Source organism: Phyllostomus hastatus, unplaced genomic scaffold (assembly GCF_019186645.2).
Source record: "Phyllostomus hastatus isolate PE091 unplaced genomic scaffold, TTU_PhHast_1.1 phas_contig_86, whole genome shotgun sequence".
Classification (NCBI taxonomy): domain Eukaryota; kingdom Metazoa; phylum Chordata; class Mammalia; order Chiroptera; family Phyllostomidae; genus Phyllostomus; species Phyllostomus hastatus.
Window position 1 is genome coordinate 7,689,938 of NW_025333977.1, and position 12,629 is coordinate 7,702,566.

Here is a 12,629-nt window from a genome sequence, read left to right on the forward strand (position 1 = left end):
GTGTTTTAGGTTTCTTTGGAAAAATTCCCAGAAGTGGAATTCCTCGGTCATGAGGCAGTTCCATTTTTTAACTGTTTGAGGTATCCCTATACTGCTTTCCACAGTGCCTGCACCAATCTGCATCCCCATCAACAGTGCAAAAGGATTCCCCTTTCTCCACATCCTTGCCATTGTTGTTTGTTGATTTATTGATGATAGTCATTCTGACCGGTGTGATGTGATATCTCATTGTGCTTTTAATTTTCATTTCTCTGATGAGTAGTGATGTTGAGCATCTTTTCTATGTCTGTTGGCTATCGGTATCTGTCCTCTTTGGAGAAGTGTCTATTTAGGTCCTTTGCTCGTTTTTTTTAAACAGGATTGCTTATGCATTTTTGGTGTTAGATTTCATAAGTTCCTTATGAATTTTAGGTATTAACCCCTTATCAGATATCTTGGTGAATACGGTCTCTTATTTAGCAAGTTTTTTTTTTATTTTCTTAATGGTATTCTTTGCTGTGCAAAAACTTTTTAGTTTGATATAGTCCCATTTATTGATTTTTTCTTTTTCTCCTTAACCAGTTTATAAACTCCTTGGAAACATAAGGCTCAATTTTTACACACTATGCTTACATGTCATAATACCTACCATGTACTGAGCCAATATGATGGTATTCAACATATATTTATTAAATGGACACTTTACTGTACAGTGCTTTTTAAGACTATATGGCCCATAGTCTCAAGTGACTGTAACAAGATGAATGGGGACTTTTCACTTAAAATGCATTTGCTTTTTTCTTTCCATTACCATCTTCAAGTAACTTTGTCCCTCAGTAGAACCTGATTTTCAGGGGTTCTTGTAAAGAAAAACAAAATAACTGAACTAAATCCATCTCTTATGTCAAAATAAGATCAACAATTAATTTACATCTCAAATCTATGCTCGTGCTTAGGCATAAATTAGGAAGGCTTAAAACCATATGTCATGTGGTTGCCCTGCTACTTGTACAAACATGAAGTACTAACATGCTTTGAAGCTCTGAGCAGACCTGTGACCAGTTGCCACCCCTGAAAGAATTTTTTCCCCTCCTAAGAATCTTGTTCTCAAAGTTTTAGGAGCATAATTTCTATGACCAGTCTTACAGTTATATACATATAACTTATTCTTATGTCTGTGAAAGCCTGCAAATTATCAAGTGTCAGGAAGAGCAGTGAATAAATAACACACATCTCACCTCTTCTAGGGTACAGGAAGGATTGAGGAGAGAAAGAAGGAAGAGGATGCAATTGGTGGTTCAATTTCTGTACCCAATCCTCTCACTGATAGGAGTGCTGACTTTGATCAGAAATTCTGCCTACTCCAGCCCCTGAGTTAAGAGACCAAATCACCCCAAGGATGGATGTGTTGTTTGTTTTTCCAAACATTTCCCAGAACAATACCAAGAGTCCTTCCAATCAGGCTAAGCATTTTAGGTGGCTACGTCACATTTTTGAATAGTGAGTTCTAGGATTGGTAGCTGAGAAAAGGTCTTCTCCGCAAAAAATGAACAATGGAGGGGTTGGGGTGGAGATTAAGGCTTGGCTTTCCCTCTGCTGCTGCTGCTGCTGCTGCTGCTTATGCACAGCACGTTCCTAGAGACTGTGCAGCTGACGTGAAGCAGACTCTTAGTTTTTGTTCAGGTCTGGTTTTGATCTGCAGTGTTCAGGGATGAGCAATTCCTTTCACGTTATTTGCAAACCTTGTCAAAGCCTGATTGCAGCATGACATTGATGACAGACTGATTATTACTTGTCTCAAAAAGCAGTGTAAGAACATATTGGCTTTCATGCAAACATCCAGCTTGTCATTAGCGTACAGTGCAAATGGCAGCGGTTTTATACCGGAATCCTGGAAGCTGAGGCAACAGGAGGCATCTCTCTTTCTAGTCATCCTGGAAAGATTTCAATAACATTTTTTAGGGACAATTTTTGTTAAGTGGAATTCCTACAATACTAAAACAAATGGTCTAACTTTGAAATTTCATTGTTTATCTTGAGAGACATTTATTCCAGTAGTCTAGATAGAAAAAATAAAGGAGGGATATAAGATAATATTAAAATATATACAAATTTTTTCCCCATGAAAGCAAATCTGCTAAAGCTTAGAAGTGTGTTCAGTTGCAAAGTTCTGCTTACTTGGAAGCCCTAAGTACTAAGTTTTGATAATTTCTCAATAACTCGAGGCAGACCTACCTAAATGAGTAAATTAGTGACTTGTGATATGAATGAGACCTTGCAGTAGGTATATTTATTCTTTTCAAACCACAGGAACTCAATTGCATTAAGCAGCATATACATTCTGAAACCCTTTCTGTGAATAACAAGCTCTATGATTTCGATTTTATTTAAGAGTCATCAAGCACGTCTAAACATCTATTTGATACTTAGAAAAAGTTACTTGCTGGAAACGAGTGGTTTCTACAATTAGTATATGACATTGTCTCCCCACATGTGTGCCTTTTGCTATTTCTTTCTTTTTGTTTTGGTGAAAAAGTAGGGGGTAATCTCCTTATCCTAAGCTACTCATTCACACAAGGGACAACCACCTCAGTTTCTTAAAAAATAAGTATTAACTCTACAAGGATATAACTTGTTTTAAGTTCATTTTAACTTTTAATTGAATAAATAATATATAAATATAGATACATTTAAACTAAATGTGTAAATGTATATATATTTACTATTACAAATATATACATATTAGTATATACATATCACATCAAATTTGTAAATGGATATTTAATGAAGATCTTTCTTCTCAATACCTGTCCTAAGAGGCAATCACTTACATGCATATATAGGTTTATTGTCCCCCAATTTTTACATAAACAGAAGTGTGACCCAATATAGTAAGGTTATAACTTTTTTTTGTGTCTTAATAATATTGGGAAGCTGTGGAGACTGGACCTCTCAGGCAGTACTGAATTTATACCACACTTGTGGTGGTGAAAGTTCAGAGATGACTGGAATTCACACTTGACTTGTGTAACTCCGATATATTTTCTCCTGAATGTGCTTGAACTGATCTATGCTAGCTCGCAAATTGCTGAGAGGTAGAGGTAGTTATTTCAAGAATAAGAAACACTAAAACTCTGACATATTTATATAGTGAAATATTTAGCAACAATGAATAATAACAATTGCTTATAGGAAATACATAATGTAGAAGAGAAAAAAGTAGGAAAATCAGCAGGAAGACAGAAATTTTAAAATTCAAATTTTTCATTTACATAGTAGGTAGCAAATAAATATTTTGTAATATTGATAAGTCAACAAAAAGATATAAATACTAAAAAAGATGAAAACCAACTGATTAAGTAGAAATTTTAAAGTAATGTATATATATTTTTTCATAATGTACATTTTAAATTATAAAACTTATTTCATATTTGAGATTACAAAATATGAATTAAAAGCTATAAGACTCCCATTCTGCTAATGTTGATGCATATACAACAGAACAGCCATTAGAAATATAGCAGAAGCTGATACCTGTCCTAGTACCTGACTTCACATTGGCCTCTGCTGAAATGCTTCTCACCTACCAGCCTTAATAAAGACCGCTCCCTGGAATCTTACACAAACAAGCATATGCATTAGTCAGTGCGTGAGATTCAGTGGAGAGAACTTGGCAGAGAGACAAAAAGGAGTCTCCAAACTTCTTTGGAAAGTGTTTTGCCACTTATCTTAAAGCTATAACTCTGCCAACTGGAGTCAGTGGGCTATTATAAATTTATATATGCATTTAATCTGCCTGGAGGATTTTTTTACTTATATGGTACATCAACATTTCAAAACAAACTTTTAAGATACAGAATCTTCCAAGAGGAAGGCTCTTTATATGTGAGAGGCAGCTTTCCTTCTGAGGGACAGCAATGACGCGTTTGTTTGAGTACAAAACTGACAGTTGAGAAAGTCTGAAATATAATTCTGGCTTTTCTACTTCCTTAGGTTGGCCATACAGAATAAACACGAACCTGTTAGGCAAGCAGAATTTTGGAGGAAGTGAATACACATTTTAAAGAATAGTTTGAAACTGAACTGTCAGATGGGTTAGCAAAGTACCTTGACCACCATTTGAGTGACCTTGCTGATTAGATCTGGATGGAAACCACTGGCAAAATTAGTGCAGACTTCCTGAGGCTTTGCAAAATGAAAGGAGAATGAGATAAGAGGATTCTGTAGAAAAATTTCATAGCTCTGTGAAATTATTTTGCCTTTATAATCTGAAAAGAAGTTTAAAATATTGTAAATGAGTATTTTAAAAATAATAAATTAATAAAAATTAATGAAATGATCTTACAGTCTGAAGGAAAAGTTCTTATAGAAGTGTATTTTGTTGTGTTCTGTGAGAGGAATCTTAGCCTTTGATAAACTTTTTATGTAGATACCCACCGCTTTCAAGTAGTTTTCATGATCCCTAATTGCTGGTTGAGATACGCCCTGCAAATAGTGTGACTAGTTATTCATAAGAAATATTTTTGGTCTTCGTTGTTTAAAAAACTTGCTATGAGGGAACCAGATTCACCATAGAGTCTGGGAAGAGTTACCTCAAACTGTATCTGATAGAAATGAAAATAAAACAAAGGAACCCAGACTCTCAACAGGAAGCAACTGGAAGATTATGGGATTAAATGGAGGAGAAGGTAAGTGGGTAGAGGTGTCAGTAGAAGGATTCTAATATTAAGGAGAACTTCTCTGTCAAATGGGTCACATAAATACTGATATAGGAATTGGTAGGACTACGAAATGAATTAATCAGTTTATTAGGTTATTTGTCTCGAGACTTAAGGCTCTTCAAAATGGAAGCCTAGTTTCTTAAAGAATGAATCTCAAAACCAGTCTTTAGCCAAATCTTTGAAGTAGGCCAGGATATTGAACCAGAAAATGAAAATAATTGACATAATCACATATGATTTTAGTAGCTCTAGGTCCATAATTTTCAAAAAGTTTAGCTGTGACCATTTCATAAATCCTACAGTGAATCATCGTAGCTTGATTGAGGAGATCAGGAATCTTCATAATTTGTAAGAAAAAGAAGGTTAATTATGAAGATTAAGCACATTGTAGGTCCACTCACATAGGAATTAGAACTAGCTCTTTGTTATGACCCTTCACTGCATTTGTTGCAAGAAGATTCAATAGAGCAGAATTCCAGGTTTGTTATGTCTATCTGTGGTATATTTTATGACCTTAAATTCATTGAGCTATGTTAGGATATGTTTGGATATTTTTAAAACTAATCCATATAGTAGGATTACTCCTAGGCCGAGATTTTCAATTTCTATCTTTTTGATGACTTCTAATCTCTGGAATCTAACTATTGACCCTCACACCATACATGCAAGCGTTTGCATCTGAACTTAAATATCTCAGAAGAGTGATTTAGACTCATGATGTCCAAACTGAGCTCACATTTTAGTCAAATTGTTTTACTCCCCGTCTTAGGGACGGGGACGACCATCTACCCAACTACATGAAGAATCTCCTTCTCTCCTGTACCACACAGTGCTCCTAAACCTAGATTTCCTTCCGGAACTTAGGTGGGAAAATTCATACTTTGTTACAATGATTTAATGGAAAATTAAGGTTAAACATTTCATTTACTTTAAAGCATTATGAAAAACTCTTATTATAGGTGCACACACACACACACACACACACATATATATATATAACACACACAGAGAGTATCTTTTGTGGAAGGAAAGTAATCAGAATTCTGTTAGAATTGAATGAGATGTTGATGTTTGAATAGTAATAAAGAAATCAAGACCAGAGGGGAGAGAAGAGGGAATTTCAAGGGAGAATGGGAAGGGTTTACAGGAACAAACTTAAAGGACATATGGACAAAAACTAGGGGGAGGGTGGTAATGGGAGAAAAGTGGGGAGGGTTGGGTGGGTGGGCTGGATTGGGAGTAAAAGGGAGAAAACTGTACTTGAACAATGATTAAAACAAAAAAAAACAAGAAATCAAGAACAAGTTAAAAATGTAGGTAGATTAAACATCTGATAGAATAAGTGGGGTATTGGAATATGTGTGACAGGTTGAGGCTTTGAGGGAAGAAAAACAGGAGAAAGAAAATATTTACTAGATTTGCCATAGATTCTAAGTGAAATAAAATATTACATCTAAGCAGGAGATCTGGAGATCTGGACTAGTATATATAAAGCAAGAAAAAAAGATTTACAAGCAGAAGAACAAGTCTCTGTCCACCCACTCCACCTTCCACTTCTGTTCACTTTTTTCACTGTCATGTTTCAAGCCCTCTCGTCCAGCTAGTCTTCCCACAGTATTAAGTTTCATGGGTGTGCCCTCAGGCACAGTTATTTTGGAATGCCAACAGTCTTTGAAGATTCCTTTCTAACTGCTTCATCTTATAACATTTCAACAGGTGTGTATTTTCCAACACATTAGATTGAAAAATTTGTCAGGTGAGTAACATGAAAGTGAGAATGATTTCTTTGCATCAAGATCCTGGAACTAAGAGTGTAATGATTTGCTCAGCTTTGGCAAGAATATCACAGAAAGGAAGTTGTGTTCTTCTTAGCATATTATATCAGGTGGTGTTTTGTCCTATAATGAAGCCATTAACTTTGATTCTTTGAGTAAGGTAGCATTGCTAGGTTTCTCAATAATGAAGTTACCATTTCCTCCTTAGTAATTAAGAAGTAATTTGTAGTGAGATTCTATGAGACTGAGTGTCCTCTTTTTCATCAAATTTTCACTCACTATTTTAGCATCCATTGATTATTAAAGATTGGATACTAGTTTCATCATTATACATTTATTATTTGGTATCATTTTTGTAACAAAGAACAGCCTGCCATCTCTCCTTTTTTTCATTCCATTCTCCCTCCCTCCCTTCCTTCTTTCCTTCTTCTTCCCTTCCTGCCTTCTCTCTCTCTCCCTCTCTCTCTGTCTCTTTCTCTGTCTGTATGAACCCAGTGATTCTCATTTTGTTAAATGAGTTAATTGTCCTTATGTATCTTAAAATTTTAAACTCAAAGTGGCCAGATTTGGCCAATGAGAGAGAGCCTCTTTAAGTCTTGTTTCCTCCTAATATGTTAGATGATTTTTGAGTACTGTCTTATTTCCTGAGCACAAAGGTGTCCTAGAAAACTTTCTCTTTTGCTCTAGTGTCCTAGAATCCAGCCTGTACTTGCCATTTAGAATGAAAGGGATTTGGGTTCTGTCAGGTCTTCCCTATTGGTTTCCTTCTGACTTGATGATGTGTCCCAGCCAAGAGAATTGGTCAGGCCCTATGTTCTTATTGATATGAAATCATTTCCTCTCAATGTAGCAGATTCATTAAAGAATCCAGAAGCTTTTTTTTAAACATATCTTTTTTTTAAAGATTATTTATTTATTTATTTTTAAAGAGGGAAGGGAGAGAGAAAGAGAGAGAGAGAGAGAGAGAGAGAAACATCAATGTGCGGTTGCTGGGGGCCATGGCCTGCAACCCAGGTATGTGGCCTGACTGGGAATTGAACCTGCGACACTTTGGGTCGCAGCCCACACTCAATCCACTGAGCTATGCCAGCCACAGCAGAATCCAGAAGCTTTTGACAGAGCCTTTAGCTTCGTTAGAAGATGCAGACTTTAGTACTTCATGTTTTCTCAGTCTTATCATGGGTGTCAATGGTGAAGGCAGTCAGAAATCTTTCTCACAATGGCCTTCCTTACTGGAAGCCAACTAATCAATTCATGGCTACCCAGTGGGTTATTTTACTCAAGTTACCATTTACTTAAAAGGAAAAAAAATATTACTTTCTTTATTGTTTTGCATCTTAGCAAGGTCTGGATCCATCTCGGATGGTTCAGCTGAAAAATTTTTAAGAAAAGAGTATCACATAGTGTTGTGAGCAGGCATAAGTGAACAGACAAGTTAGTGAGGGACCCAAGTACAATCAATGTTAGGAGCCATGGCCACTGCAAGTGCTCAATGGACTAAGAAAGGACTCAGATTTATGTGGACCACTATAGTGAGGACCATGGGGAGAGGCTCTCAGAATAAAACACTGCCATGCATGTGGCGCCAAAGCAAGATATGAATATTGAAAACATCAATGAGAGAAACATAGATAGGTTACCTCCTGTACACACGCTGTCCCAGGATTGACCCTGCAACCTAGGCGTGTACCCTGACTGGCAATTGAACCCTCAGCCTTTTGGTGTACGGGACAACACTCCAACCAAATGACCAACTGGCCAGGGCTCAATGCATATTTTTAACTCCTCCCACCCACTGAGCCTGGTGATGATGTCATTGGTCAAACTTAACTGAAGGTCAGCCTGCAGTAGAGCCAAGTATATATAATAATAATCCATATAAACACTGTATTTATCAGTCAGGGTTCTCCAAACAAGCAGAACCAATACAATCCCTCCCTCTCTCTCTCTTTCCAGAAAATCTGTGTTATAATTCAGTCTGAGTCCAAAGACATGAGGTTGGAATGGGGTGAGAGGCCTGATGATATAACTCCATTCCTGAGTCCAAAAAACCAGGAGCTCAAATGTCCAGGGCAGGAGGTGACGGATGTCTCAGCTCAGGCAGAGAGAACAAATTTACCCTTCTTCCAATCTTTTGTCTATTTGGGCCCTCGGCATATTAGATGGTGTCCACCTGCATTGGAGAGAGCCACCTGTCTGCTTCACTCAGTCTAATGATTCAAGTGCAAATCTCTTCCTGACACACCCTAGTAAACACGCCCAGAAATAATGTTGCGCCATGCCCTGAGCATCCCTTAGTCCAGTTGAGCTGGCACATGAAATCGACCATGACAAGCACAGACAAGCCACAGAAGGGAGAGAAATAGGTTCTGCGGGCAAAGGAAGAAGATCCAGTGCATGTTCGCAGACATAGTCCTCCTCACCCTCACTGGGGAGCTTGGTGCAATTTATTCTTTACCAAGATTGTAGATGCTGAGTTCCCTAACTTAATGTCTCGAAATGCACTTTTAATTCGGTTCAAATGATTCTGCCATACACAAGTGGTATCATATTTACTTTATTAGAAGGAGCTTGTGCTTCTCTCCTGCTCTCGAAAAATCCAATTTGTTGTTCCACTGAGAGAAAGTATGTCAGGTGCATATGTGGATAAGGCGGTCGTAAATAAGTCTCCATTCTGCTCACACAATCTAACCCTGTTAGAAGCTATCACTTAGGGTATTTTCAGGGGGAACTGAAGTTGATTATGAGAGAACAAAGAAGCAAAAGTCATGCTATATAATAAAAATGGAAATTAGTTGAAACTCTCAGCTCCATTTGCTGAGCCAATGAACATAAAGTTCATGTTCTGCACATCTGTTTGTGGAGACGAATCTATAGTTATATTCGGGTAAACTAAAATAAACCTCAAATAGGTTTACAGGGTCATCCTCAACACTGAAAACATATATCTTGGTCTCTCTGTGGGCAGATTTAGGACATCCTACTTGGGGCTTTGGTGAGGGTTGTGATTTCCTCATTTTTACAAGAACTATAAAATTACAGTATTTTCCCATTATATTTTCCCTTTTAAGCTTGGCAAGCAAGCTGTACTGATCTGGTGCCAATATGATACTTAAGGCCAAATGTCTGCATTTTAGAAAATTTAATTATAAAGAAATGGAGAAATTATAAAAAGCCTGCTACCAATAGAAATATTTTCATTAAACATATTTTCATCCAATTATGAACCCAAGCAGCTCTCTCTTTTTTTTTTCCTTTTCTATTCGGGAACCATTTTGCTGCTGTGTTTACAGCCTGGTACTGCATCGCCGTGCTAGCAAGGGAGACAAGGAAGCAGACGTGACCAGACACAAAGGTGATAAAGGCTTGTCTCATTTCAATGTTCAACCAGAGTGGAATGCAAACAGCAAGCAGTGCATGACAAAAAGTAAATTAGATCTTTAAAATCCTTCCTTTAATAATCTTAGATGGTATTGGCAGCTCAGGTAAAGCTTTCCCATGAATACGGGATTTTTAGTTCTGCAAAATCCCCTTAAAAGCTAGATAAGAGGTAATATACTTTTGTCCCTTCCATATAAATGATGTTTCTTTTTTTTTCCACACTAGCTTTTAAACACACCGACAGATACACACTTACATCTTCTCTGTTGGTTTCTCATTATTATGTCATTTAATTATATGCTCTCCTAGTAAATGTTTTTGAATACCCATTATGATGGGACACTGACCTGGATATTGGAAGCTCAAAGGTCAACAAGATACAAAATGTGTCCTTTGGGAGGTCACAAGTTGTCTGGGGGAGCCATGCACAGAAAAACAAAGATCCAGTGCAACTTGGCAAAATGCTCTGATGCTGGTGTGAATACAGTACTTGGAGCAGCAGCACGGGAGCAAGGAGTTCTGACCTGGGAATTAGAGAGTGTGTCCAAAAAACACATGTAGAGCTAGATCGTGAAATATCAAAAGGAAGGGATTTGTCAGATGCAGTAAACAGAAATGGATTCCTCGGCAGAGGGAACAAAACATTCACATGTATGGAGACCTATGATGAGGAGGTCTACTGAAATTTGTATCCATTTTGTCAATTTCAAAATGACATAATACTTTCAAGAAGAGTAGGCCTACCTCTTTATACTCTCATGAGTTCAGGTCAGTAGAGCTTTCAGATGAGCATTGAAATATACATTAAGGTTGACCCATGTTTGCATTTTGATCCAGGCTTGGGCCACCTGGTTGCTAAGGGCTTTTGTGTTCTAGTATCTGAAATAGTGGGACTAATACTCCATAGAGGACACATTTAATGTTGATAAAAAAACACAACTTGTAGAAGTTCCTGGGAACCTGAGAAACCCTTGCAAAGTGACTAATTTATGAATGAAGTTGATTAGCACAGCTTGTGGAGTCAAATAACCTTGGGTCTAATTATCTGAGTGAGCCTGAGCAATTTAACTAACTCCTCTGAATGTCCATGTTTTTATCTGTAAAATGACCACAATGGGGCTCAGCAGCACTGCTGGGAAGATTATAAATACTAAACTGAAGGTATGCCCAGTGGCTGGCCCACAGCATCTGCTCAGTAAATGAGTGACTGGGAAAATGATGCAGAGAAAACATTCTACTTATCCTAAAACACGATGTAGGAAATGAGGGAAATACTGTATTTATATGAGAAATTATGCATTCTACTTTTTCAGGAACCCATGCCATCGTATCTCCTTTCTAAAATAATATTTTGTACACCCTGCAACTTCTGAGATGGCATTTGCACTTGCCCACTTTTCTCTGACGTTTTTGGGGAAGATGGTGGCGAGCAATATAATAAGTACCAAGTGGGAGGTAGAGAGAAACAGGAAAAAGATGGCCAGGGCATTCTTGTTTTTGCCATTCTAGAACCTTCTTCCCCCATCCTTACCTTCAACAGAACAGGTTTCTGACATGAGAACATAGTGATTATGGTGTAATAGATTCCTAAAACACGCATCTGAGACAGATTAAAGTCGGCGTGAGGCTCTCCGCTCCTGTTTTCTTCTTGGAGCAGGTTTCTTTGTCTCCTGCAACCACACTCAAGCTGAGCATGTCATCAGCAGCACAGGAAGATTTGTGATCTGAATCTTGGGCTTGAAGTTGTTTACTGTTGAGCGTATTCAGGCATCGTTGCATTTTCTTCTCTCTTTAACATTTTACTGGCAGTCGGATGGCTTAAAGGATCTCTGTCCAAATGGAAGCTTTTTCTGCTTTGTTCTCCCCTCCCTCTGCCTCAGACACATGGCCACCTGGCATATGCTGTGTGCTCTCTGTTCAGAGACTGCCGGCACGCAGACAAAGCCTGGGTGGACACGCACCACCAGGGCAGCCGCGGTGGCTGTGAATTCAGTCAAACCACTGGCTGGTCGGTCAAACACTCAGATCAAACGTTTTCTTTGACTGAATTAACCACACGAGCAGTAGATCCTGTCATGGATGGACACAAAAAAGAACAGTAGCAATTCACAAGTTCCTTTTCAATGACCCACTTTACTGAAAGACAATTCCCTGAAAACTTTGATATTTAAAAAATTCAAAGTAAATCCTTATTCACAAATGCATTTTAATTACTTTAGAATTTGCCAAGAGAGGAAGAAAAGCCAAAATCTTTGGTTTAAAAGATAATCCCCATATCTTCCTAAAATTACAAGGATTTTTGAAAGCTTTGTAATAGCTATTCTAGATATATCAGGCATATTCCAGGAGGTAATTATAATAAAAAACAATTTGGAAAGGAAAGAGAATAAACTTGCAAAAAGTAGCTGGTAGGATTTTTTAAAGTGGTAGCTACACGTCTTTGTGCCATTTTGTTCTTTTTCCCAGGTGATACTTTGTACAGCACAGCTTGCTTTTCATAAAGAGAAACAAAGAGGGCATAAATGATTCAGTGTCTTAATTCCCTTGGTTTTCTAAATTTACATTATTGAGAGATAAATACAGTATTTTTTGAGTTTTAGATGGAGGCACAATTGTTATTTTTGCTAAGGATAATTTGCAGCAAACACGGTAGGTCTCACTAAGTTTAGCACCAGTATTTGTATTTGCTGTTACTACAAGGCAGTGCTTCCCCCAAGCTGGTGCATTTTCTTCTTCTTCATGTACAGTAAGATTAAATAGCAAAGGCCAGCAC

General features: G+C 37.6%; 1 long non-coding RNA gene across 2 annotated transcripts in view; it reads right to left on the reverse strand.

Moving 5' to 3' along the window:
* Positions 1-530: 530 nt before the first annotated feature.
* The window catches only part of LOC123827475, a 76,375-nt gene continuing 64,276 nt past the window's right edge, over positions 531-12,629 (reverse strand). The window contains exons 5-6 of one of the 2 annotated variants that reach the window (XR_006787220.1): positions 11,388-11,926; positions 531-1,913 (exon numbers count right to left, since the gene is read on the reverse strand). This is a non-coding gene — a long non-coding RNA (uncharacterized LOC123827475). Of the gene's footprint in view, positions 1,914-7,543; positions 7,847-11,387; positions 11,927-12,629 lie in introns of those variants that run through there. The other variant, XR_006787221.1, reaches the window with a different exon arrangement.